The sequence below is a fragment of the Lonchura striata genome, chromosome 3, assembly GCF_050655825.1.
Source record: "Lonchura striata isolate lonStrDom1 chromosome 3, ASM5065582v1, whole genome shotgun sequence".
NCBI lineage: Eukaryota > Metazoa > Chordata > Aves > Passeriformes > Estrildidae > Lonchura > Lonchura striata.
Genome location: NC_140705.1, coordinates 61,931,759 through 61,954,219, shown reverse-complemented (window position 1 = coordinate 61,954,219; position 22,461 = coordinate 61,931,759). Strand labels below are relative to the sequence as shown.

The window sequence follows — 22,461 nt, the reverse complement described above, 5'->3', positions numbered from 1 at the left end:
AATGCCTAATTCTTTCTGGATTATGCAGGCCAGTAGTTAGAAAAGAAATCAGATTTTAAGAGGCTGTAACACTTGTGCTAAGTTTCATTAGAACACCTGCACTGTCTGTGAAGAAGAGTAGTCAATAAAATCAATCACATCTATCTTTAAATAAAATAGAAAGGCAAAATGAATCCGTGATGCACCGGATAAAGCTCATGTGTTGAGGACATTCAATATTTTAAAACCATAGAATAAGAGGAGAAATTCAGTCTCAGAAAAAAAAAATCAAGACCTGTTTCTTCTTCTATACCATGGCTTTCTTTCTCTGCTTTTACAGACCTTGATGTTATTTTTATTTATGCTACATGTAGTTTGCTGTGTTCAAGGAGGTTTCTGCACAGCATCATAACTATGCAAGATTTGTAGATGCCATTTTTCTGTCTCTAAAAGACAAACCTGCACTTGCTTGTGATACTGAGGCTTATTTGTTTTCAATAACTCTGCTTTGCACTCAAAACCAAATTGGAGTCTATTAATCAAGTTAGTAAGAGGAAGAAGAATTGAGAAGGAAAGGAGAAGGCAATATGAGCCTGTATAAATTTTGTGCAAATACTCATTTCTCTTTTGTACAAGAGGATTTTTTCACAAGTGGGAAGCAGTGCGATCCAATCATCTTCAAGATGAATACAACCCATTGCTTTTTAAGCGGCAAAAGACAGCAAACTTTGGATCAGCAGATACTGCAGGAATAACATATTACATTCTACAGAGCTTCTGCTGGAGGTGCAGAAACCAGTGTGTTTGGCAGCTGCTGCTTGTGAGAAGGGAGAGAGCACTATTGAGCGGAGACAGGTAGAGCAGTCCCAAACCCCAGGTATAGCCTCATTTACTGTTTTGCTTGGATCACCCATGCTTTGGTGGTATGACACCAATTTCTCACAGTGCAAGACAAATACAATCCTTGTTGAAATAGCTCAGTGCACAGTGAAATCAAATTAATTTGTGTATTTGGGGAACAAGTAGAGAGGGAAATGTCTTCCTAGTCCTCACTGGAAAGTTAACCTAAAACACTACTTATATATTACCTAACTACACAAGAAGAATGTTTCCAATAATATAAAATCTGAGGTCTGGCAGAACAAAGACTTATTTTTAATGATAAGGTAGCTGTCCCTGCCTAAATTAATTGTAGCATCAAAGTTAGTCAACCACATCAAGACATAAAGTATCTTGGTTTTACTTGTAACAAATGTTCTGCCAAGATATCACAGTATAAAATGCATAGAATTTTGTTTGCATTGCATTGCCTTAGTATTGTACAGTGTTGTCTTTTGGGGCATTTTTCAAGAGGTAGTTACTATGAACAGTAGCCCATACTGGAATACATTAGGAATATGGTTTAGTGGTGAACTTGGCAGTGCTAAGAGTTGAACTCCATGATCTTAGAGGTCGTTTCTAATCTAAATTATTCTATCACCCAATATTGAGCAAAACTGCTAAACTGTTAGGAGTGAAGAGCCAACTGGTAGTTATGAAAGTAAAGTGCTCTCCAGCTCAATTTTTTGTATATGTAAATCACTTTTATTTGAAGTTATAGAATCAGAAGATCACAGAATCATTTGAGCTGGAAGCGACCTTGAGCAATGTCCTACTCAAAACAAGGTCAGCTGCTCAGGTAGCTGAGGATTTAATCCAGTTAGATTTTGGACACCCCTGAGGTGTGGAATACAAAACTGCTCCACTGCTTGACTGCTGTCATGGTGAAAGAAGGGGTTTCTTACATTCAGTCAAACCTGTTTTTTCAAGTCCAGTCTGTTGTCTCTTCGCCTCCAACCAAGCCCCACTGTAAAGGGCTCAACACTGTCCTTTTGCTAAACCTCACTCCCAAGCCCCTCCCAGATGCTGAGGGTTGCTGTAAGATCCTTCTGAAACTGTCTCTGCCCCAGACTGAACCACCTCTGGTGCCTCAGCCCCTCCTTGACAGCTGCATGCCCCATCCCCAACCATCTTGGTAAACCTTTCTTTAGTTTATCAATGTACCAATCTTTTACCAGGGTACCTAAAACTGGACCAGTCTTCCAGATGCAGTTTAACTGTGCTAAGTAGAGAGGGATGTAATAGAAAACAAAAATTTGCCAGGCTGTGGTTACAAACACTGCGCCAAGGCTATGCCTATTTCTGACTGGTCAGCATGCAAGTGAGATTATTACGTAAATAAAATTTTCACTTTGTAAAACTGATACTTTCACTCTTAAAACATCTACTTCCATAGTTTTTCTGGAAAACCAAGCACTTCACCTTTGCTTTGCTACAAGTAGAGATTCTGAAAACTATTTTGTAGAAAATATCAAATAAAAACTTTACAATAATGCCTTACCTGAGAGAGAAACAAGTCATCATTGTTACTATTCAGAGAGAACGGACCATGCTGAAGGTGTAGGGTGTTTCCCTGGTAATACCGATACTCAATATTTGTTCTTTCTTTCTACAAGACCCACCCAATCCTTGGAAGCACATCTACAAATACTGGTTTAATAATCCTTTGTTCCTGAACAGCTGTGCCATTAAATATCATCTTCAGTTAAAAAGAAAGTGTGATGTGACCTAGAACATGAAGACTCTCAAGTTTATATAAATGTATGATATTTATCTAACAAGAAGTTAGATAGCACTTAGTTTAGACCCTGATATTTTTGTGAAGTAGCCTCCTGCACTTAGGAGCAGAGGTACACAAAGATATTATAGCTTTCTGGAAAAATTATACAATGCACAAAATTACTGCGGATCTCTAAGTACTATAAATATTCCTATCTAGTGATTAAATTTGATTCCAAAATGTTAGTACCTCTGCTACAGAAAATAAATGAGGAAATAATTTTAGTTATGAAGAAAGTAAGAAATTCTCTGACTTGTTGATATGCAAACATTTTTGGTGGGGTGTGTCTAGTTATTGAACAGAGGACAAAAGTTCTTATATAAAACTCTTTTCTGTGCTGAAAAAGACTAACAATTCACAGGTTTTAGCAATTTTCTTTCACACTTGGTCTTAAAATGACTGAGGGTATTTCTTCAGCTCCGAAATTTGATAAAAAAGTAATTTATGATTAAGGAAACTAAATTATTTTGGTGCTCATATTCCGCTTTTTCACTTACAAATTCATCTCAATTATCATTTGATACAACCTAAATAATATTCTATGGAGATTTATCTTCTGAGTTTGTAGTAAGACATGCTTATATTGAAAATTAGCTATATTTAGAAAGAGTAGAACATGGCATACTCAGGCAGCTTGACAGAAAAAAGGGTTAACTTGGTCAGCTTTAAAATATATGTGTGCTTGTGTTTTTCAGGCAGTTTTGTAACACCACAACTAAATAAGAATTTAATTTCTTATTAAACATATGAAATGTGACAAACAAAAAACTTCAATGACCAATAATAACAAAGGGTGACAAGTGAAAAATGACAGCCTCCTCCAGAAGCTTCCTCCAAACAGATTTCCCCAAAAAAATCTGTATCTAACTTCTCTTTAGACACTCCTTGTTTATGGAGTGTTTATGATATGTTGTACTTATGATTGGAAACAACTGCGTCCAGAAGGTATCAAATAACAGAATGCAAGTTTGTCATTTTCCTTAGTCTTCTAAAGTGATTCTCATTCTCTACACATGGCAGCACACCTTACTTGGGATGCTGCTAAAGATTAAGGTGACACCTTGATAATGAAGGTGATTATTGGCCTACCAGCTTGGGCAACACATTTGTGTAGAACAGCAGGAGAGGGGCCACAGCTAAAGGTTCCTTTTTATAGCTACAGGTAAAGATCTTCTACAGATAAAGGATTCAGATTGCAGAAGGACTCATCTTTTAGTCAAACTTCTGATTCCAATGTCTGCAATCTACTTATGGTCTCTCTGTAAAATGATGGTGATCCTCTGAGAGTGCATGATGCAGAGAGAAAAACAGATGTCATTGACTGCAAGAAAAATAAAAATGCTGGAGAACCATAGGGCTGCCTCACCAGTCCAAGCAATAGAAAAGACCAAGGTAGTTTTGGCCTGTGTGAACTACCGCTCACCAAAACTATTCCTGGGTGAATTTGTGAGTGAGCATGGGCCAGCAACTGCCCCCAGCAGTTGCAGACCTGGGGCCTGCAAGAGGTTTCAATGGTTTGGGCATAGGCTGTTCCCTGACAGCTGGTCCCTGTGGATGAGATCATGGTCCTGGGAACATTTGATGGACAAGGTTCACTTCTACTGCTCTGCCTATTGCAGGTCAGCATGCCCTGCTCCAAACTTGGGGAGCACAGGCCAGCACATATGGCCTGACTTTCACAAAAGCTTTGTAATATGAGCTCAGCCCTGCCATGATACAGCCATGGCTTTGGGTTGTTTCCTAGAATGTTCAGGATATGTCCAGGACTGTTTTTGTCATGCCATGTGTAAAGTTTATTATCAGATCACTTCCCAGGCAGCAGGATTAAAATCAGAGATGTGTTTTGCTTATGCTATGTCTGATGGCTTTTCCTAAAGTCTGACCCTTGAGGACCTATTAGTTTCTCTACAGAAACATATGCTTTGAGTTTGTGCTAGTGTGTGTTCAAGTGATTTACTGTAGATTGATTAGATAATTTAATTGACACAATTAGCAGCAATATTTGTGGAAACAGCACATAATGCCTCACTTCTTGTGTCCTTGTTTTTGTCATACCAATTATCCTCTGCTTTTCTAATCAAATTATTTTATAGGAGACTCAGAATGAAATACAAAGTGTGACATGAGACTTTTTTCTTTATCATTAAAGATGAAAATTCAACTCCTTGCTTTTCAAGGAGGTATTTTGAGACAAATCACTCTTTCTTATGCAAATAATTTACTACACCATCCTGGCATATAGAACCACTTGTAAGTCTTTTCGGTTTAAAAGAAAATGCCTCGTGTTCATCAGAAAGGGAGGCGCTGATAGTACTGAATAGAGAGAACAATAGTGCAGCAGGTACTCTGGAAGATTCCCCGCTGGGCTCTGCTGATAGAGTTGAAGTTTGACCCATAGTGCCCTCTGCTATTTTATTGTCACTGGATGTCAATTAAGTTCATCACAAAAACTACAGCAACCTGTTCACCACAGTTTGATATCTCTGTCGAACAAACCATCTCGTTCCCATGCAGTAGTTAATGAATGAGTGGACCAATATTCACCTGTTCAGCACATAATAAAATTGATTTTGAAATCAAGTAGCTTATCTTTTATCAGCAAAGTCCATTTGTTCTATAAATGGAAACTAATATGTCTGCTTAAACTGATGTGACAGTCAGAACATGATGCCATCCCAAAATATTTGTGCACTGAACAGGTTTCTTAGGATAGAAATAGACATCTTGAGGCAGGAGCAGCCCAGCTTTTGTGGGTAAGCTGGTGCTTGTTGCTGTTGTATGTGGTTTTCAGAGTTCTCCTCTGCAATAAACCTACACATCTGGCAATGACACTGGGAGTGGTTGAGTATACACACAGCTGGTCGTGCAATAATTCAAGCATTTATGGATTTGGAAAATATAATGAGAGGGAAGGTGTTTGTTTCTGCAATGCACATGTGTACACCAGATCATGAGGCAAGGGTATGACAAATTGCTGGGGAGAGGTTACAGCATGAGACACTGACATGGTCCCATCCCAGACTCTGGCTAGCACTGCCTGAAAGATTAGGCATCTCTGTTTTCAGTTGATTCTCATAAGGAAGAAGAGCACTGCATACACAATATACAAATTCTTCCCTAACCACAAAGATTTTATTCTTATGAGAAAATAATTGTGGTGATGAAACTAAATACATCTTATTTTGTACTAGTGATTTTGTAACACAGCACTAACTCATCATGTGCATCACATAACTATAGAATAGCAAATAGAAATTCTGTAACACCCTTCAAGTAAAAGAACTAAAATATTTTAGTTTTTTTGAAAAGTAACTATATTTCTTTTATGTCCACAAGTTTTGTTTTCAACATCTGGACCTCAATTAAGAAGAAAAAATAATGTGTTTATAAGTCTGCAGAGTTTTCTGTGGTTTTTTTTTTTCTGTGCTGCTGCAGTACTTTTCAGTTGTAGCAGCTATTTTATGAACTCATGAGCTAAGCAGTTCCAAATTGGAAATGTACCAACCACTCCTACTATTCAACAAAATATTTTCAAGAGCAGTTAAAAATACCAAGGAAAAAAAATATCCAGCCCTCATTCTACATCAGATTCCAGCTTAGTAGTAACAAAAATAATCCTTTTGGGATCTAAGTTGTCAAATAATAAGTTTAGCACTCTAAATCCACATCAGCTCTTGTTTAAACTGAGAATTTCTAAGAAAGAAATTCTGATGGCTCTCCTGTCCTAGTATTGTCATTTGTGAGGGAGCACATGAAGGCAAGACTATCCACATCTATTGTTACCACAATGTTTCTCCTTTCTATGCATCTTGATCTGCTGGTAAAACCAGATTTGTTGAAAGGGCTCTAGGCCTCAGCATAGTTAATTTTCAAGCAAGTACAGAGGTTGACTAAACTAGTTCAAGCAGTTAACTACCTTTCTTATTATTTCCACATCAAACACAATGACAATTTTTAGATGAAGTCTCCAGCTGTTGCTGGAGATTGAAGACTGTAATGACACTGGTGAAAGTGATCTTTCCTGACCAAACTGACCAAACTTTTTGGCAATAAAGTTTTTGCTGTGATGCTACTAGCTGTTTGATGGTGAAACACACAAAAATGAAATCAATCTGGTAGCATCTTAGAGAAAGCCTGTAGGTCTGCACTGGTCTTTAGTTTGATTTTCCCTGAGACAGGCACTTACAGTTCACACCTGTGTAGTAAGAAGCACATGGTGGGAATTACTATTTTAACACTCTTTAAACTCTTCCAAAGCTTTCTCCAGCTCTGGGTTTAAACTATGTATCTAATATTAACACACCCTTTCAGGCCCACAACATTTTTGTGCTCTGATAACTAAGATTCCCACCACAGAATATCCACCCACACCCTAGAGAGAATGGCCTTATAGATACCAGAATTATATTGTACTGTTCCCTCTTGTCTGAAACTTATTCAAAACTCTGAAATTCAAAGCAGCATCTGTATGCTAATGTAGTTGGTGTCCTACTTAAATTCATTAACTGTAATAAACAACAAAGTTATAGCCCTAGGTCCAATAGAGGACTTCAGCATCTCTAAAGAGAAAGTCAGCAATGTCTTTCAGGCACTGCTATCCAATTTGGTATCCACAAGGATTTCAGTAGTATACAGTACAACGTGATCTCTCCCAAAATTACAAGGTATCACTGAAAAACACTAAGCAAGGGAAATCTCAGCTCCCATGCTTCTTTTGGACAAACGAAACCTGAGTCCATGAAATGTTTGTTTTCATGTACCCCTGGAAGAGCAGAGTTCACTGCATTGCTTTTAGAAGCCAGATGATTTATAAGACTTGTGCCCACCATTTAGAGAGTAGTTTAGCTGTCAGAGAATTCACCTGGAAACTCAGAGACCTGCTCAGGCTAGGGTAACAAAAGGTGGAAAGGGGGCTTTTCCTCACTAAAGTGTCCTAATATGTAGGCTGATACCTACTAGTTCTGTGTAGAAAGGGGATTAAAAGCAAAACTGTATAAAAGTAGGTATCTCACCCACTCAAAGGCAGGATTTAGAGCTCCTCTTTTCTAAAGGAATCTTCAGTTAAGACAGGAATGTCCAACCTACTTAGCTGTACATAAAAAAAGAATCTTCATTTGGTCAAAAGCCATATGATAATTTAGAGAGCCAAGAAAGCCACTGCAGGAATGGCTATGTACAGAAGGTGACAAGTACTCTACAGGGGAGACACTGCAGTTCCACTGTAGATCAGACGTGGTTCTAGGAGTTCCCACTGGCCAGATCTGAGATATACCAAATATCCTCATCCACACTTAATCTGATGCCACTGAAATTGTCCTCTCACTTTGGATCTTTGGGATATTATGTTAAATGGCCACAGGCACAAGGTCATACTGTGTTTGAAACCTGAAGCAAATAAAATTGCATTGTTAAAACCAGATCCTGTCAAAGTAAGTTGTCCACACTTAAATAAATTGAACAAATTGTGACTTTCTGCAGCATTCTACCTATCTTAAATTCCCACTGGGTTTTAAGCAAGAGTTGTTTACCTGAGCCCCCAAGCCAAAACAGTGCAAGTAAACACCTGGAGAATGAAATAGAATTTTCAGGGTTCCTGCTCTTAGGATACATTTGCAGTATTGTGTTTAAGCATCACCATTTTAGGTCTAGGCAGAATTTCAGATTCAGCCAAAATCATGTCTTATCCCATATAATGTTGTTGGTTTTCTTGATATTTTTATGCTGTTCCTTTCAGCTAGGTCATCTTCTGCTTTAAGTCTACTATTTTCCCTGAACATTTAGGGGTAGAAAGCCAAGAGAGGAAGAGGATCATTTCTGTCCTCTGTCTTCATCTTCTTGGAAACTCCTTCTCTGTAATGTCTTTTGGGAAGTCAGATGCTGCACTGGGGGCAAAATCTGATCTTAGTCAAATCAAAGGGAGGTTTGCATTGACTTCTCTGGAAATAGTATCGAGTCCTTAACATGATTTAACCCACAAAGAACAGCTTTCTCAATCTGATTATCACATTCTGTAATAATTGTTCTGACAACTTTTACCTTTTTTCCATGAGCTGACACTGAGCTCTGGGGTAATGTGGCTCCCAGTTAGATGGAGATTAAGTGATGCAGGAGATGTTATCTCATCTTTGACCTTCAGTACCACCTCCAGAGTGAGATACATTACTCTGATCTCTGGAAGGGAAAATCAGTCATATTTTGCTGACTAAAACTGGCTTTTTCTTAGCAAAATTACAAAAATACCTCAAGGAAAAAAGAAGTGTACGTTATTGCTCTGCACCAGAGTTGGCAAAACTGCACATTTTGCCTGTTTGGATTTGAGATTTAACACACATCTCTGCACACCCCTCCCCCTCCTCAGTGTTCTTCTGAACAGAATATCAATGTCACCAGAGAGGAGTCATCTTTCCCATTTTTTTTATTTCTTCTTTTCTGCTGTTACTCCTCACTGAGTTTAAATTTAATTTACTTTGGCAGGAGGGTTTCTTTTTTTTCCCTTTAAAAGTTTTAATCCACCTTGTAACACCACCCAAAAAAGACGCAAAATTAAGCTGCAGTGTGTACTAGGAGAGAAAACCTACTTTATTTATCACCCAGTCCTACTTCACCATGCACTGACCTAATTACAGCCCACACCAGGCGGGGTAGGAGCAGCAGCAGAAGGAGCGCTCCTGCCACCTAGTGATTCCTGTCCTCCCAGCAGAATCCCTTTGTGGGATTGGCATCCTCCCGTCCCCAGCACTCGACAGCAATGACCTTCCCCAGCCTGCCTGCCTGGATGCCGGCTTCATCTGCACACTGCTCTCTTCTCCTCTTTTACTGCTCCAAAACAGCGCTCGCGGATGAATTCTGACCTACAGCTGGCAACACTCAGTAAGGCAGGTGGGGGTTTAAGAAATCACTTGGAATGATGTAAAGTACAGCAAAGAAAAAAAAAAAAAAAAAAAAAAAAAAAAAAAAAAAAACACCAAACCACAAACCAGAATGTTCGAACAGTGCTAATATATGTCTGAAAACAGAAAATATTTGGTATGCACAGATGTAGGCTGGGGTTTTCAAAGGGAGCACAGAGAGCTGGGTGCCACTGTGACTGTCACAAATTGGATGTACAAATGATTTGAGTCTTAAGCACTTGTACAAGATTTTGCTTCTCCCTCTCCTGCAATTATATTTTTAGTAATCTTAGTCCTGTAAAATGACAGGTGATCATGCAGCCATTAGCCTATTTATTTCTGATAACCATTTCAACATGACAATCTTGGACTGAAAATGGAAAATATATTTTCCTATTTCTGGAGACATAAAAATATTACAGAGCAGAACAAAATTTGCTGTTGGAAAATTAAGGTATTTTTTTTTGTTATTTTTCTTTCAAAGCATGTCAATACTTTTGTTCAGAACTGCTCTGAAGGTCATTTTTCACAATTGGGATGTTGGTGTTAAACTAAATGTACACTCTTGACACCACTTGCTATGCAAGTAAGTGTATGTGAGCTCTGAAGGATTCCTGTAAGCAAATTTGAAGCAAAATTTTCCCCAACATGTGCAGCTCAAAGGAAAAGTGAGGTATAATTTTAAACTCTGTTTATATTAAAAACTTTCATCCTTTTTTCAATTGTCCTAGTGAAGGGGTCCAATACAACCAATTTTTATCCTATTTTTGATTTTACTTTTTATGTAAATACTAGTGAATGAAAATTAAGGTGTCAGAATACAGCATTAAACAATTAAAAAGTACTCCTACAATTGCATTCCCAATTTCCAGCCATTTCCAGTCATGTTTTTTTGGCACCCAAGACAGGATGTCCAGCGGTATTTTTAAAAAATGTGAAATGTATTCTGCAAATTTGCCTTCTCATTGTAAGGAATATTATCACTACCTTTCACAAAGATTTCATAGTGAGCCACTGATATTAAACAGGGGATTAATAACATTCACTCTGCTCTCATAAATGCTCAGGTCAGCCAGAAAAGTGCCTGGTTTGAATGTGACAGGGTTTCCTTCCAGATCATATTCTCCTGCTGCCTCCCCATAGCAGCCAGGGTGCTGAGGCAAGGAGAGAAAGAAAGCTCTTGCCACAGAGCCAAAATACAGCCAAAGGGCTCATGTCCTCACAGGCACAGACACACTTTTTCTTGTCTTCTCTGCATCCATCTCCACCTTGGGATCTGCTTTGCAGAAATGCTGAGCACACTTGCTTGTAGCTAAAGCTGTGCTTCACATTTAAATAGACTCCTCTGTCATACCTTAAGATGCAAATAATCACATTTTAAACATCAGATTAGCCACTCCACATTCAAGTACACTTTTCACATTTACCTTTCTGTTCCTCAGTTCTCTGTGCATAAAAAAAGAGGCAACTCTTTCAAACAGAGGTGTGACGATAAAAGAATTGTTTATGAAGCATCCATATAGATAAGTGGTAAGCACTATAGAAAAAAATAACACAAGGAACAGGTCAAAATTGTGTGCAGTAGATAACTTGCAAGAGTATCCATGGAACAGGAACAGAAAGATGCTGAAAAATATTGGCTATGGGAGCATTATACATTCAGTACTTTGACTGGAACAGGAGCACTGGAGAAATATATAATGCAAATAATACATCTGTACACCATATAATATTCACAAACGTACCCAAAATTATTAAAACTGAAGAAATTGTTTCACTTCTGTCCCACATAGTTAAGATCTTATTAACATTCTGGGACTGTAAACATGTTTCAGGTTGTCTCCTATGTTGCTTGTCATACCATAACTGCTGTTGTGATCTTACAGGTCCAATTGAATCAGAAAGTTCTTGCTCTTTCTATAGAAATCAATGGCTAGAAATTATTTGATAATGCAATCTAGAAATATTCCTTTGATACACTTTTGAGTATCTTAATATGCATAATTTTGACCCTGTTTATTTTCCTGGAATCTTAATTCTTTTTAGAACACATTTTTGACATGTGCCTTGGGTTATATGATATGACAGGGTTAGGCACCATCTGATCTGTCTATGGTGCCAGACATTTTACAAATATACCAGAAAATAAATAAAACTTCTCCTCTCACCTACAGAAGTTAGATCAAGAATATTTCCACTTGTTGGGTTCTGAGTGTCCTGTATTAAGGAAAGGTAACATGGTAAAAGTTGAAAGGAGTAATATTTTCTATTGTGTTATGAGAGCAGCCAAAGAGAAAGTTACTCCAAAATTATTTGAGAATCATCCATGGCTCTTGGTCTGCTCCTGGGAAGGAGCATTCTTGGTTTCGTTTACATGGCTCTTCAGTGCAAATCCTGAAATAGATCTAGGTTGGAATTACATTGTCAGCACAAATTATTTTACCTGACTTGCTATTTTAGACAGCTACCAACTACCTGCCCATACAGTTCTTATTGGTTGTGATATTTTTCCTTTAGTGGAAAAAAATATATATAACTTTCCAAGTATCTAGAGGTGTTTTTGGAAAATCAGGAAAAGCTTCAAAGCAAATTTTATATTCAACTTTCAAAAAAAGGGAAGAAACAAAATGAAAATAATTTTTAAATCATGGAATAAAGCAAACATTTGAGGGAAAATATAACCTGTCTGTCATAGAACTCCAAATTTAATTGGAATTTGAGCCTCAAATATTCAAATATTAGTGCCTAATTTCTTCCCTTATTACCTAAAGTGTTCTGAGTTATGTTTGGGTCATCACTTTGTACAAAATATGTATTAAGTATATATATTTTAATGTAATATTTGTAATTCTATTTATAAGTATATTTATATTTATAATTTATAATTACTTATAATTCTATTTATAATTATATTTCTATTTTTCCAGATGTGTATATATACATATGTATGTGTGTGTGTGTGTGTGTGTGTGTGTGTGTGTGTGTGTTGATATAGTTATATCTATTATTTGGGAAAAGCAATTTTCCTTATCCCAAAATGTCACAGGTATAATTGAAAAGACTTCAGTGCTTATAAATTAGTCACAGCGAAGTCTTTCAGACCAGTGACCATCAGCAAATGTGTATATCTTGCCAAAACACTGAAATACAATGACAGCATCCTCAGTAAAAGCAGTTTTCTCTAGGTCTACTGCAGGGAACTCACTCTAGGGAGTAAAAAAAAATACATAGACAAAAAGAAAAAAAAGCAGGTAGCTGTGCTAAGTGTGTGAAAGCACAACAGCTGAGAGGGGGAACTTGTAAGAAAATTCATTTTACACTGTGTCTTGTGTACGAAGAGGTCTGCTGATTGCTGGTCCAGATGTGCAAAGGGATGTTGACTTCAGATGGAAAACTATATGTAAAGCAAAAGTCCTAACTTAATTACTGCTTTAAAAAAAAAAAAAAAGTGTGCTTTTTAGGAAGTTTGCTTCTATCTCAGTGACTGAGTGAATGAATGAGAAAAAACAGTCTGTAGATGCTTACTGGTTTTTGCTCTTACTCTTTTCTGGGTTATCCAAGCAGAAGAGATGTAGTTTAGAAGTGTCTTGAAAAGCTTCCATCTCCTTTCTTCAGATGACATGCACTCACACAGTCTGGAGTCCCAAACTATCAGAGAGTAAAAAGTATGTGGTCCTTCTCATAGAGTTTTAAGGTATACTAGAGTGCTAAAACTCTGCTCTGACCTCGATCCAGGTGTCACAATCCAAGAAAGAGCCAAGCTAAGCTTTTTAAGGATGCAGAGGGACCTCAAGGGGACTCTGAGTTGTTTTTATAGCTAGAGATCCATTTCCATAAAGTGATAGCAGACAAAGATCCTCTGCCCTGGAAGCACATTCTGCAAGCTGGAGCCAAAGAATTTGGCAGATACCTTGTAAAACCTAGAGGAACTTAATGAAACCAGATGGGCTTGGCATATCAGTGTAAACAGCGAGGTTGGTTTGAGTCCAGGAGGAGCACACTGGGACAATGCTCCATGGTGTAACAGTCCAGGTTGCATTTTTTCCTGCAGACTGCTCTGCAGAAACCTCTTGGGAAATTGTCCCAAGTGAGCAGTTAGGCAGACCGGATTTCCATGTTTTAAATGGCAGATCGGATGGCTACCCTAGTTGTGAGAAATCATTCCTACCTTTAAAACCTCTTATTCCTGAAACTCATAAAGAGAGCAGCTCTTGTCTCCAATCAGATCAGGTCTAGTATGACTGGTACTGTGCAAACAGGCCAATCACTATTTGTAATGAAACAGTCTGCATACATAGTATCAGATAGCTATACGAAAAGCAATCTCAATGAAAAGCCTCCCTAGATACAGTTAGAAGCTCTTAATTATGTCATCATTAGAACCCTATCACAAAAACATCTTCTAAATAATATGATTTGAAAACTGTGATGTGTGATGTGTGTATTCAGTGTATTTCTGGAGCAAAGCATTTCCACCTGCTATAAATTATGTTGCCAAGTGATAATGAATATTAGCTTACTTGTGGCTATAAGAAAGTGTTTGTGTTTATATGGAAAAGGAGAACACTTTTCTTACACCTTCTCTGATGCAGTTTTACAAAAAGGGTTGATGGTAGATGTAGCAGTGTTTCTGCTTTGTTGCAAAATTTGTTTTAGTACATCTTGCCTCTAAAATATTATTCAAAGCTTCATTATATTTTGCTCTGCAGGTGGATTAGATAAAGAATGACCCAGAGAAACAGATTTTTTTCGTCTGATCTTTGAGATGGAAAATGGTTTGAGGTAAAGTTCCTGCAACAGAGCAAACTTGCTTAAACTAACAATAACATACTATAAGAAGATATATGTCAGAATCACTAAGCCAGAGTAATGCACAGATTTTGTGTAAATCCCATGATCACCAAATGAATCCACTTCCTGCTCACAACATCTGTGACCTGCTGCTCTTCACCATTCTCGTTTGCAGAGTGACTCTACTCTCTTCAGTTGTGTCCCTCCACACGGTGTGTCCTTTAGCTGCTCCTGCAATGGGTGGCAAGTATGTATGTAGAAAAGAAGCTGTGGAAAAACTATTTAGACAGAATATAATTTCTGCTACAGAAACTATGCTACAGACTCAGAAGAAAAAGAAAGAAGCTGAGGAGGTATCTGATAACTTAAAATTTGGCTGACAATCAAATTCAAACAATACTGTGGTATGTTATTGTTGTATTTATTACATGCTACACTTAAAGGAACTTTAAATTTTTCATAGTATACCAAAAAATACTTCCCTTAATTTTGTGTTTGGTCATTCTTAATCTTTAGAGAATATTTTTGTTATATATGACTCTCCTAAAGTGCCAAGTAACATGCCACATCCACTTTTCCTTTAGTGTATCCAGCTGGGGACTTCTGGATTTCCCCCTTTTGGAAAGATGTTATTTGATATCTCACCATCTCTATGGAATTCATTGACTGAAGACACAGCCTGATACAATGACAATTAAACATCTTTGTAACACTTCCAATTTCAGGAAAATGTGGAAGTGAGGAGGCTTCTTCTCTTTTTCTCTACCAGCTTAAAATATTTTATGGGTAATTTGGCTTATATTTTGATCTGAAAGGCCTTCCTAGAAAATGCATAAAATTCTGTGAGCTAAAGACTACAGAATACATACTTTTAAAATGTTTTCAGATGTGTCTAAATAGTACTGAATGTTGCATCTATTTTCATGTTTTATCATTTTTGAATGACAATGACACATAATGATTTATTTTAAAGAATGTCTGCAATTAAACTGAAGTCTACATTGGCAACATACAGCTGGGACAACTGAAACAAACATCTCACTTAGGTGCTAGCTTTCTGGCATTCAAATTATACCACAATTATACTTTATAAATATATGATTATTTTTTCTTTTTTTCCTTTTTTTTTTTTTTTTTTTTTGCAGATGAAGGATGAAAAATATAAAAGATATTCACAACAGACATATTCTAATCCTTTTCACACACTTCCTCTTTTGAAAGGTTTTTTCAGAGCACCAAAAATAATGCTTAAGCTACTGAGAAAAACTGGAATGATTTGTGCTTGTTTCCAGTGTTTCAATGGGATTATCTTATTTTGATATTTCTGTTCCAGTGTGTTGGAGGTTTCTGAAACATACTTGTAAGTGTATAATTTCTGAGTTGGCGCTATATTGACCCATGTCATACACCAGGGATAGTGAGCTCTCTAAACCACTCCTTGTCCAAGCATGATACACTTAATTAACTTTTCCAGCTTTCCTGTGAGTCACAATTTTATTGTGTCCCCATACAACAAACATTTTGTTATTCTGAAAACTGAAAAAAAAAATTGCATTGTAATTCACCTTGGTCTAAATGATTCCAAGTCATGTGCATCCTCATGAAGGGTAGATTTCTCAATTTGATGGAGTGATCAAATAATTTCTACTGAGAACAATCTTCCAGCTGTTCTATTGCCATAATCTTGTAGCAGCCTAAGAGAACATCAAAAACAGGACTAAGATCCCATGGTCAGGATATATTTTATTGAATGAATAATTGATAAAGTTACTCAAGAGACATTATTAGAAATTATTTACTATCACAGCAGTCTATTTCAGGGAAAGATATTATATTAAAATTTTATTGTTTATTTTTTATCATAGCATTGCAATGTTGCAAAATTATGAGGGTTTGGATATATTTTTTTTTTATTTTCTACATTTTTATTTTATACTAACATTTTCACCTCATACCATGTCATACATTATTGCTTCAAAACTTAACATGGAAGTGTTCAGAGTTCTTAGGATTTTTTTGAGTCCTGAGGCAAAGCTGCTGTTTAATACTGTTACAGACATCATCTTTTCTTGTATCAAAATGTTTTATAACAAAATAAACAAAATACAATAGCTACTTAAGAATGCTTTTTGCTTTGAAGGAAATACTCTCTTGTTTATCTAGAAAGAAGAAAAAAAAAAAACAGTCTGTCTAAAGCCTGGTCTTTATATTAATATTATTTCAGGATTTCATTTAGTTCCAAATCTTTCCCTTACAAGGACTGTGAAGAACAGAACTGGGGAACAAACACACCTACAGTCTTTCCCTAGTTTAGATATTCCATCATTTTGACTGTCATTTGCCAATGAGATGAGAAAACAGCTACTCCCAGGAAGTTGGATATTTTTACAGATATGGAATAAGGAGGAGGAGGTCTCAGACCAAGGCACTCCTTTTTCTTGGTAGAGATGGCATCCTAGAGTCAAGCAGACAAATATGTTTTTTGCCTAACTGGAAAACAAAAAATCCCTATGGGTTCAAAACCCAAACAGAACAAATAAAAACAGTACAAGATCAGTACAATAAATCAATCAGCCAGGAGAATGAAAGTAGCAAAAACATATTAAGGGAAATCACATAAAGGCAGAAAAAAAAAGTAATAAAAGGAGCATTCAGCTCCACAGAGAGAGACATAGTTAAATTAGCATGGAGTCATTAGGAGAGAATAGGAAAAATACATTTTAAGACACCTGAAATGGAACAACATTATATTCTCACAGGTACATTTACAAGGTAAGAAAGGAATGAGTAAAGTGCAGAGCTCAGTTCAAAATTTTATTATCATTGTGTCTATGATTATAATGTATTTACACTTAACATTCTTAATAAAGCACCAAAGTCAAAATATGCTCTGCAATAGTTTTTGCTACAAAGAGAGAAAAATTGAAAAAGTAAAAAAAAAAATTTAACAAGAAATTAAAAGATGAGTGAAATCTATACAGGCAGCATTTACAGGGTTAAAATATGTAAATATTGGTGTCTCCAATAAAATATATGAAATCTTAACAAAAAGACAAGGGAAGCTGAAAAAATTCAGCTTTAGAAGAGAGTGAAATGGAGTCTATTGCATTGAAATTGTATTCTTCAGAAAACTGTAGACATGGCCATGTAGGAAAAAGAAAAATAAGATCCAGTGATAGCAGAACAAGAAGGCTGATTCCAGTATCATTGAGACACCTCAGGAGCAGGAAGCCTGAAAGAGAGTTAACAATGTCAAAGTACAGAAGAACTTAGAAAGCACAGAGCTGCAGTGGAAAACTTGAAACATATTGGTCTTGTGTTCACCCCTTTGTTTTGCTTTTTTTTTTTTTTTCCTGAGATAATGTAGATGAGGCAGAAAAGGCTTTTTGCAGTGAAGTAGCAAAATCTTTAGAAATTGACACCATGGGGCCAAGTAACATTCTTGTAAGACTTAAGGAGATTGAGATGAAATTTTACTTCAGTAAAGCCTTTGATACTAATCGCCATTGCATTCTCCTGGAAACCTGGCAGCCCATGGCTTGAACAGGTGCAGTATTTGAGCTAAAAATTGACTGGATGACCAGGCCCAAAAGTGGGGTGAATGATGCTGGTTAACGGTTGGTAATTAGTAGGTTCTCCAAGACTCAGTACTGGGACCAATCCAGATCATCTTTGTTGATGATCTGGACAAGGGGAACAAGTTCATGGATGACACTTTGGGCAGGAGTGTTGATCAACTGGGGGGCAGGAGGCTCTGCAGAGGGATCTGGACAGGCTGGACTGATGGACCGATGCCAGTGGTGTGAGGTTCAGTGAGGCCAAGGGCCAAGTCTTGTCCTTGGGTCACAACAGCCCCATGCAGGCCACAGGCTGGGGAAGGGTGGCAGGAAAGCTGCCCAGCAGAAAAGGACCTGGGGGTGCTGGTCAACAGCAGCTGAGCAAGACCAATGTCATCCTGGCCAGTATCAGCAATAAAGTGGCCAGCAGGACCAGGGCATTGATTGTTTATTGTGAGTTTTCAATACTGATCTTTATTGATTAATTCTTCTGGTGACATGTTTCCTTGACCCTATCCTATTAGCATGAACATTTAGAGGTGCCTTTCTTTCACCTTCAACATTAGGTGCTTATGTGGTATGGGATATGTGGATTTAAGAAATAAAGATTTTATATAATTACAAAATTTTCCAGTGAAAATGCCACCATTGTACAGACTGGCTCTGAGGCTGTGGAGACCGAAAGACTTCAGATCTCAGGAATATCCACCTTGACCATGACAGTTTTTGACTATGACTTTTGTAATATGTAAAGAAACAAAATTACAAGTGACATACAATAAGGAAGTCGCAGCATTGCTCTTTTTCCACCTTTAATAAAGTATATTAATTATTGTGTATGGTATTTTTTAATCTAAATGCATTTCTAAAACATATTACATATTAAATTAATACTTTAAATGCATTATAACCCACTTATTCACACTTAATAACAAAATCTAAATACAAATAAGATTTAAACTACCTCTATATGTTAAATTTAATCATTATATTTTGATTTGTGAGACAATTAATAAATCTCAAGATATTACTTGTAAATTTGAACATGAGCATAAGGAAATGGTAACAAAATACTTTTCTATCAGCATTTAAGATTCACAGCAGAGGCAGTCTCATAGAAATTTTTTTCATGGAATATTTTGTTTTGCTTCTTGAACAAAAGCGTATTTCAATATTTTGAGATTGATAAATATAATTATCCTTTGAGCATTTATTCATTCTTTTGCTATCAAGAGAAATAGCATTTTGAATTAAAAGACACCTCCCACTGGGTTTGAACTTCCTATCTCTAAATCATATGGTGTTATCAGTACCATTTTCTCATTTGATCTAGACCATTACAATAAGACTCAATATTTTTCAAGTATCTATAATTGCTTAAGGGAAACAGAACAATTTAAAACATAATTTGAAATAAGCAGTTTTAAATAATGGCTCTTATTTATCAGAAAGTGATGATAATTGGAAGACAAGCTACAGCAGATAAATCTGTTTCTCTTCTTGTGCAACAAGAGGGAAGGGATATCTTGAATTATGGTTGTAGTTTAAGAAGGGGATAGAGATCTTTTCTAATAGCTTCACAGAAAGATATTATTTTAAATTCCTCTGGTCTGATTTTGACTGCCTTAAACTGTCCATGTACCATAGGGTCTCCCTCCCTCTGAAACATCTGGTCAGTGACAGCTTTCCGGAATAAATGGATAACAACTCCAATCTGAGGCTGCAATTTCTCTCTTCTAATCCCCAGCAGCCTACTTGATTGATCCTTTATGCAGCTATGCTGCGTAAAGATTAATATTCTATTTGTTGAGCATCAAACAGCAGTAACTGATATCCAGCAGGCATCACAGATGATTTCAGGAGCATCCTCAATCTTGAGTTGTCAAGTTGTGCATGCAACTCTTCTGCAGAATAGTGAGAGGGAAAAACTGCAGGAGAAGAGAAGGGAAGACATAAAGCCCAAGAGAACTGAGGCCCTGAAGAGAACTGAGGGCAGTCTTGTGGCATAGGCAGCCATTCAAAATGGCTCTTATTTCCAAACCACATTTTACAAAATCTGGGTCTGGGAAATCTGACTCACACAATTGTCACAGGCCTAACCCCTCCAAACACTTTTTAACTTAGTGCTCCTTATTTGTTGCTCTGCACCCACTAGCCTCCCTCAGCAAAATAAAGATTTAAAATCTGTTGTGTTCCAATTAGGGCTTTCTCAGCAGATGTACTTGAAGAAAGTTACTCAGCCTCAGTACTGTACGTTGGGCTACTTCATTTTGGAGTAAAGTAATATATTGTTAATGATAACAGGCTATTTTGTCTTATAGCTGTATAAGCAGAACTAACAAATATCAAAATTGAAAGCTAACAGCACGGTCTTTGTATCTGAAGATTCTACATTGTTTTGATCAGTGGATTTCTTATAAGTGGTAAACAGCTTGTCATGTCTCAGTAACTGAGCAGCCTATTATATTCTGGATTCAGTTTGATTTCTTTGCAGATGAAAGTGAGTTGATCTGAATTATGCTTTTGTTGGTGTAGCATAGAGTTTCACTGTAATAGACACTATTACAGCACTCAAACTCCTCCTGGCAGTAGATGCATTAATACCTATTGATTTTAATGATTCCCTACAGTAGTGTCTATTAAAGAAATTAAAATACTGGGGTGTAACCTAAAACAAAGTTTCAGTGGGGAAGCAGACTACTCAAAAATGTAGTTAGCCTCATTTATTTCAATATCTGAAAAACTACATCTCCTCTTCCAAGGAAAAGGAATAAATGTTTCTAATCCTGAAAATTTGAGAAAGTTTGAAGGTAGTAGTTTGAATGTCTCTTTTCCATTCAAGCTGGGCGTTCAGAATATTAATTAATTACTAATGTGAGGCAACTTGTACTATTCCATCATATTTTTAAAAAGCTCATAAAGAAACATGAATAAATTGAATGATAAAGTTTGAAGACAAGTTTGGCATCCTTTTATTAGCTACCCCCAGAGTTCCTTATGGCACTGGTGGCCTCCCCTTTGCTCAAAGCCATGAGATTACTATTGCTTTTGGTAGTCTGACTTTATTCTTTCTTACCCACATCCATTTCTTCCTTGAATAGCCATGAAATCTCTGATCATTTTGTAATTCTTGGATGAAACTGAGAAATTACTGTGAACTAGCTGTTTAAAATACAGAATTCATACTTCATGGATATAAAAGGATGCCTATGCCATGGCTACGTTTTGCCAGTATTGTTCATACTCTCATAGAAAAAAAAATGATGTTGTTAAGTGACTGCAACCTTTTCTTTGGGTCAGGCTAAGTAGTTGATCTTTCCATCACAGAATTTTAGAATCATAGAAAAATAGCTACTAGCAATTTTGCTGTATTCTCACAGTGAGCACTTCACCTTGACATTTGCACCACACACTGGTGTCTCTTTCAGAAGTTGCCATCCCACTTAGCTTTGCAGAAGAAATATGTGTACTTATTTCTGCCCTGCATCTTAAAGGTATTTCTGCCACCCTATTGTCTCAAACTCTGCTCCCTATGGCTCTGGCTCATGTGAACTGTTGAATAATGATCTTTTCAGCATATTATATGTGACCTGAACAAGATCGGAACGGTATAGGAATGGATGAGAGAAAATATGATGCTGATGTTTAAAAAGGGACTTCAGAGTTACCTGGGAAATGTGAGATATATTTAATTTGGTTAAAAGTAGTAAAACTGAAATTGCAAATCATTCATTTTTAAGCATAATATACCAATGAAAAGTTAAAGTATTTTCTGTAAACATAAGTAATCCCTCCAAAAAATGGGATTTTTTTGATCTCAAAAAACTCCCGACATATTAGATTTTTTAAAGGTATCAATGAACCTCTGGGTTATTGTTACTTTAGTATGCACAGATTTCAATATATTTTGAAAGTTTTCCACATTATTTGTTGAATTTACTAGGGGTAAAATAATACAGACCATAGAAATTCAAAAATCACACTAAAGTTTAAAATTAAGGGAGGTCTGTAAAATACCTATGTGAGAACTTGCACTATTCCATCATATTTTAAAAAAGCTCATAAAGAAACATGAATAAATGGAATGATAAAGTTTGAAGACAATATATAGTTAATTTCAATTGCTAAAACTAAAGGAGACATTGAAAATTCAGACAGACATCATTAATGACTGAGTAATAAAATTAAACATGAGATTCAGGTCTTAAATTTTTTTTCCTTTGTACTGTCCACTGTGGTTCTCTACATCTAAGCTAAAGCCACCTGAAGAACAGAACTGTGATGTCATCATGAGTCTTCTTCTATTTCACAGGGTCCAGTGTCCAAAGCAATTGGAACAACAGATAAAACAATATCAATAAGAACTAGTCCAAAATCCAATGTAAAATAAGATAGAAAAAATAATGTTCATTCATTAAAATTATCCACTAGAAGTTTTAAAACCAAAGTTTTCAATGAAAGCATAGCTTACAATCTGGAATTGATTGATAGATGGTACTGTAGAGGTAAATACTGTTTAGGAATACTACACGATAATATTTGGGAGTATGATTTGTGCACCAGTCTAAGTCTATCAAACACAGTG

At 36.6% G+C, this 22,461-nt stretch overlaps 1 long non-coding RNA gene across 6 annotated transcripts in view; it reads left to right on the top strand.

Moving 5' to 3' along the window:
* Positions 1 to 22,461, top strand: part of LOC146767920 (uncharacterized) — a 124,688-nt gene that overhangs the window by 66,910 nt on the left and 35,317 nt on the right. For 4 of the 6 annotated variants that reach the window (XR_014953793.1, XR_014953794.1, XR_014953790.1 and 1 more), the window contains one exon: positions 14,238 to 14,672. This is a non-coding gene — a long non-coding RNA (uncharacterized LOC146767920). The remainder of the gene's footprint in view (positions 1 to 14,237; positions 14,673 to 22,461) is intronic. The other 2 variants (XR_014953792.1, XR_014953795.1) reach the window with 1 other exon arrangement.